Here is a 6768-nt window from a genome sequence, read left to right on the forward strand (position 1 = left end):
ATAGAGATAGAAATACTTATGTAATTCATTGGTAGGAATTTCAGATAAGCGAATGGAGATGCTTTCATTCCTCTGAACCTCTGCTTTCCTGCTATCTTCATCCAATCAGTCTTACTCCTTTCCATGGCTGGCTTTATGTGATACATCACCACTGTCAATGGCTACTTTCGGTCATCTCTCGGGAAAATGATCCAATGCCCTGTCACGGCACGGCTAATCGTCTGGAGGCATCACCCTTGTCAATGGCTTCATCTTATCCTCTCAGTGAAAATAGTCATCGCACCCTGTCACGCCACGGCTATTCATCTGTCGGTTCTCGATCATGCTGGAATAGGATTTACTATCCTTTTGCGTATGTCACTAACGCCCTGCAATCGCGAGTTTAGAGCTCGTCACAGTCATTCATTCATTGAATCCTACTCGGAATACCACAGACAAGATTTAGACTTTCCGGATTCTCTTGAATGCCGCCATCATTCTAGCTTACGCCACGAAAATTCTGATTAAGAGATCTAAGAGATACTCATTAAGTCGAAGGTAGAACGGAAGTGGTTGTCAGGCACGCGTTCATAGGGAATGATGATGTTTGTCACGTTCATCACATTCAGATTGAAGTACGAATGAATATCTTAGAAGCGAAATAAGATGAATTGAATAGAAAACAGTAGTACTTTGCATTAATCTTTGAGGAGCAGCAGAGCTCCACTCCTTAATCTATGGAGTGTAGAAACTCTACCGTTAAAAATACATAAGTGAAAGGTCCAGGCATGGCCGAGATGGCCAGCCCCCAAAACGTGATCACAGGATCAAAATACAATCCAGGATGGTTAAAAATACACCTAATACAATAGTAAAAGGTCCTATTTATAATAAACTAGCTACTAGGGTTTACAGAAGTAAGTAATTGATGCATAAATCCACTTCCGGGGCCCACTTGGTGTGTGCTTGGGCTGAGCTTGAGTGTTGCACGTGTAGAGGTTCTTCTTGGAGTTGAACGCCAGTTTTTGTGCCAGTTTGGGCGTTCAACTCTGGTTTTGGCTCCTTTTCTGGCGCTGGACGCTAGATTTGGGCAGAAAGCTGGCGTTGAATTCCAGCTTACGTCGTCTATTCTTGGCCAAAGTATGAACTATTATATATTTCTGGAAAGCCCTGGATGTCTACTTTCCAACGCAATTGGAAGCGCGCCATTTCGAGTTCCATAGCTCCAGAAAATCCACTTTGAGTGCAGGGAGGTCAGAATCCAACAACATCAGCAGTACTTCTTCAACCTCTGAATCTGATTTCTGCTCAAGTCCCTCAATTTCAGCCAGAAAATACCTGAAATCACAGAAAAACACAAAAACTCATAGTAAAGTCCAGAAATGTAAATTTAACATAAAAACTAATGAAAACATCCCTAAAAGTAACTAGATACTACTAAAAACATACTAAAAACAATGTCAAAAAGCGTATAAATTATCCGCTCATCACAACACCAAACTTAAATTGTTGCTTGTCCCCAAGCAACTGAAAATAAAATAGGATAAAAAGAAGAGAATATACTATAAATTCCAAACTATCAATGAAACATAGCTCCAATCAAATGAGCGGGACTTATAGCTTTTTGCCTCTTGAATAGTTTTGGCATCTCACTTTATCCATTGAAGTTTAGAATGATTGGTATCTATAGGAACTTCAGATTTCGAATAGTGTTATTGACTCTCCTAGTTCAGTATGATGAATCTTGAACACAGCTTCTTTATGAGTCTTGGCCGTGGCCCTAAGAACTTTGTTTTCCAGTATTACCACCGGATACATAAATGCCACAGACACATAATTGGGTGAACCTTTTCAGATTGTGACTCAGCTTTGCTAAAGTCCCCAATTAGAGGTGTCCAGGGTTCTTAAGCACACTCTTTTTTTGCTTTGGACCCTGACTTTAACCGCTCAGTCTCAAGTTTTCACTTGACACCTACACGCCACAAGCACATGGGTAGGGACAGCTTGGTTTAGCCGCTTAGACCAGGATTTTATTCCTTTAGGCCCTCCTATCCACTGATGCTCAAAGCCTTGGGATCCTTTTTATTTACCCTTGCCTTTTGGTTTTAAGGGTTATTGGCTTTTTGCTCTTGCCTCTTGGTTTTAAGAGCTTTGGCTTTTTCTACTTGCTTTTTCTTTTTCTTTCTATTTTTTTCGCTATTTTTTTTTTTTGCAAGCTTTGTTCTTTGCTGCTTTTTCTTGCTTCAAGAATCATTTTTATGATTTTTTAGATTATCAAATAACATGTCCCCTAGTCATCATTCTTTCAAGAGCCAACATATTTAACATTCTTAAACAACAACTTCAAAAGACATATGCACTGTTCAAGCATACATTCAGAAAACAAGACGCATTGTCACCACATCAATATAATTAAGCTAAGTTCAAGGATAAATTCGAAACTCATGTACTTCTTGTTCTTTTGAATTAAAACATTTTTCATTTAAGAGAGGTGATGGATTCATAGGACATTCATAACTTTAAGACAAAGTTACTAACCACTAATGATCATGTAATGAAGACACAAACATAGATAAGCACATAACATAGAAATGAAAAACAGAAGAAATAAGAACAAGGAATGAATCCACCATAGTGATGGTGGCATTTCCTTCTTGAGGAACCAATGATGCCCTTGATCTCTTCTATGTCTCTTCCTTGTCTTTGTTGCTCCTCCCTCATTGCTTTTTGATCTTCTCTTATTTCATGAAGCATGATGGAGTGCTCTTGATGTTCCACCCTTAGTTGTCCCATATTGGAACTCAATTCTCCTAGGGAGGTGTTGATTTGCTCCCAATAGTTTTGTGGAGGAAAGTGCATTTGAGGCATTTCCGGGATCTCATGGTGATGAGCTTCATACGCCTCTTGAGCTCCATGAATGGGATCTCTTGCTTGCTCCATCTTCTTCTTAGTGATGGGCTTGTCCTCTTTAATGAGGATATCTCCCTCTATGTCAATCCCAGCCGAATTGCATAGGTGGCAGATGAGGTGAGGAAAGGCTAACCTTGCCATAGTGGAGGACTTGTCAGCCACCTTGTAGAGTTCTTGAGGTATAATCTCATGAACTTCCACCTCTTCTCCAATCATGATGCTATGGATCATGATGGCCCAATCTATAGTAACTTCAGACCGGTTGCTAGTGGGAATGATTGAGCATTGAATGAACTCCAACCATCCTCTAGCTACAGGCTTGAGGTCCAATCTTCTTAGTTGAACCGGCTTGCCTTTGGAGTCAATCTTCCATTGAGCTCCTTCTACACATATGTCCATAAGGACTTGGTCCAACCTTTGATTAAAGTTGACCCTTCTAGTGTAGGGGCGTTCATCTCCTTGCATCATGGGCAAGTTAAACGCCACCCTCACATTCTCCAGACTAAAATCTAAGTATTTCCCCCGAACCATTGTAACATAGTTCTTTGGATCCGGGTTCTTACTTTGATCATGGTTCTTGGTGATCCATGCATTAGCAGAGAACTCTTGAACCATTAGGATGCCGACTTGTTGGATGGGATTTGTTAGAACTTCCCAACCTCTTTTTTGAATTTCATGTCGGATCTCCGGATACTCATTTCTTTTGAGTTTGAAAGGGACCTCAGGGATCACCTTCTTCTTGGCCACAACATCATAGAAGTGGTCTTGATGGGCTTTGGAGATGAACCTTTCCATCTCCCATGACTCGGATGTGGAAGCTTTTGTCTTCCCTTTCCCCTTTCTAGAGGATTCTCCGGTCTTAGGTGCCATCAATGGTAATGGAAAAACAAAAAGCTTATGCTTTTACCACACCAAACTTAGAATTTTGCTCGCCCTCGAGCAATAAAAGAAAGAATAGATGAAGAAGAAGAAGAAATGGAGGAGAGGGAGAGTGGGGAGTGTTTCGGCCAAGAAGGGTGTAGAGGGGTGTGTTGTGTGAATTTGATGAAGAATGGAGGGCTTTATATAGGGAAGGGAGGGGGGAAAGGTTTCGGCTATATGGGTGGGTTTGGGTGGGAAATTGGTTTTGAATTTTTGAAGGTCGGTGGAGTTTATGAGGTAGGTTTATGGGGAAGAGTGGATGGATGTGAGTGGTGAAGAGGTGATGGGGAAGAGAGTTTGAGGTGATTAGTGAAGGGTTTTTTGGAGAAGAGTGTTTATGGGGTTGTGTGAAAGAAAGTGGTGAGAAGAAGTGAGTGGAGGTAGGTGGGGATCTTGTGGGGTCCACAGATCCTGAGGTGTTCAAGGATTTACATCCCTGCACCCATTAGGCATGTAAAAATGCCTTTGCACACAACTCTGGGTGTTCAGCACCAGGTTGGTGGCCATTTTGGGCGTTCAACGCCCATTTGTGTGCCATTTCTGGCGTTGAACGCCAGAACCATGCCTGTTCTGGCGTTCAGCGACCAGAAGCTGCCCATTTTGGGCGTTCAGCGCCAGAACCATGCTCTGTTCTGGCGCTGAACGCCAGACAGATGCTCCTCCAGGGTGTGATTTTTCTTCTGCTGTTTTTGATTCCGTTTTCAATTTTTTTTATATTTATTTTGTGACTCCACATGATCATGAACCTACAAAGACATATAACTAAGAAAAATATAGTTAGATAAATAAAAATTGGGTTGCCTCCCAACAAGCACTTCTTTAATGTCAATAGCTTGATAGTGGGCTCTCATGGAGCCTCACAGATGTGCAGAGCTTTGTTGAGACTCTCCAACACCAAACTTAGAGTTTGACTGTGGGGGTGCTCTGGTTGACTCTGCTTTGAGAGAAGCTTTTTCTGCTTCCTCTCCATGGTTGCAGAGGGAGATCCTTGAGTTTTAAACACAAGGGAGTCCTTATTCCATTGAAGGACTATTTCATCTCTGTCAACATCAATCACAGCTCTTGCTGTGGCCAGGAAAGGTCTTCCTAGGATGATGGATTCATCCTCTTCCTTTCCAGTATCCAGGACTATGAAATCAGCAGGGATGTAAAGGCCTTCAACCTTTACTAACACGTCCTCTACTTGTCCATAAGCCTGTTTTCTTGAACTGTCTGCCATCTCTAATGAGATTTTAGCAGCTTGCACCCCATAGATTCCCAGTTTCTCTATTACAGAGAGGGGCATGAGGTTTATTCCTAAACCAAGGTCACATAGAGCCTTAAAGATCATGGTGCCTATGGTACAGGGTATTATGAACTTTCTAGGATCCTGTCTCTTCTGAGGCAATGTCAGTTGATCCAGATCACTTAGTTCATTGATGAACAAGGGAGGTTCAACTTCCCAAGTATCAATGCCAAATAATTTGGCATTCAGCTTCATGATTGCACCAAGAAACTTGGCAGTTTGCTCTTCAGTAACATCCTCATTCTCTTCAGAAGAGGAATACTCATCAGAGCTCATGAAGGGCATAAGGAGGTTCAATGGAATCTCTATGGTCTCTAGATGAGCCTCAGAGTCCTTTTGTTCCTCAGAGGGAAGCTCCTTATTGATCACTGGACGTCCCAGGAGGTCTTCCTCCTTGGGATTCATGTCCTCCACTCCCCTTGTAGGTTCGGCCATGGTGCTTATGTCAATGGCCTTGCACTCTCCTTTTGGATTCTCTTTTGTATTGCTTGGGAGAGTACTGGGAGGGATTTCAGTGATCCTTTTACTCAGCTGGCCCACTTGTGCTTCCAAATTTCTAATGGAAGATCTTGTTTCATTCATGAAACTTACAATAGCCTTAGACAGATCAGAGACTAAGTTTGCCAAATTAGAAGTATTTTGTTCAGAGTTCTCTGTCTGATGCTGAGTGGATGGTGGAAAAGGTTTATTATTCCTAAACCTGTTTCTTCCACCATTATTAAAGCCTTGTTGAGGCTTTTGATCCTTCCATGAGAAATTTGGATGATTTCTCCATGATGAGTTATAGGTGTTTCCATAAGGTTCACCTAAATAATTTACCTCTGCTATTACAGGATTCTCAGGATCATAAGCTTCTTCTTCAGAAGATGCCTCTTGAGTATTGTTGGATGCAGCTTGCATTCCATTCAGACTCTGAGAGATCATATTGACTTGCTGAGTCAATATTTTATTCTGAGCCAATATGGCATTCAGAGTATCAACTTCAAGAACTCCCTTCTTCATAGGCGTCCCATTACTCACAGGATTCCTTTCAGAAGTGTACATGAACTGGTTATTAGCAACCATGTTAATGAGTTCTTGAGCTTCTGCAGGCGTTTTCTTTAGGTGAATGGATCCACCTGCAGAAGTGTCCAGTGACATCTTTGATAGCTCAGATAAACCATCATAGAATATATCCAGGATGGTCCATTCTGAAAGCATGTCAGAAGGACACTTTTTGGTCAACTGTTTGTATCTTTCCCAAGCTTCATAGAGGGATTCACCTTCTTTCTGTCTGAAGGTTTGAACATCAGCTCTAAGCTTGCTCAGCTTTTGAGGAGGAAAGTACTTGGCTAAGAAAGTCGTGACCAGCTTATCCCAAGAGTTCAGGCTGTCTTTGGGTTGAGAATCCAACCATAATCTAGCTCTGTCTCTTACAGCAAAAGGGAAAAGCATGAGCCTGTAGACTTCAGGATCTACTCCATTAGTCTTAACAGTATCACATATCTGCAAGAATTCAGTTAAGAACTGAAAAGGATCTTCAGATGGAAGTCCATGAAACTTACAGTTCTGCTGCATCAGAGAAACTAATTGAGGTTTCAGCTCAAAGTTGTTTGCTCCAATGGCAGGAATGGAGATGCTTCTTCCATGTAAATTGGAATTAGGTGCAGTAAAGTCACCAAGCATCTTCCTTA

The 6768-nt window shown here is 41.7% G+C and overlaps 1 non-coding gene across 1 annotated transcript; it reads left to right on the forward strand.

The window, feature by feature from the left end:
• Positions 1-6289: 6289 nt before the first annotated feature.
• Positions 6290-6397, forward strand: LOC112738826 (small nucleolar RNA R71). The gene has a single exon (XR_003169782.1). It is a non-coding gene; the product is annotated as a small nucleolar RNA R71 (small nucleolar RNA).
• Positions 6398-6768: the final 371 nt, after the last annotated feature.

The sequence above is a fragment of the Arachis hypogaea genome, chromosome 13 (genome assembly GCF_003086295.3).
Source record: "Arachis hypogaea cultivar Tifrunner chromosome 13, arahy.Tifrunner.gnm2.J5K5, whole genome shotgun sequence".
NCBI classification, from domain to species: Eukaryota; Viridiplantae; Streptophyta; class Magnoliopsida; order Fabales; family Fabaceae; genus Arachis; species Arachis hypogaea.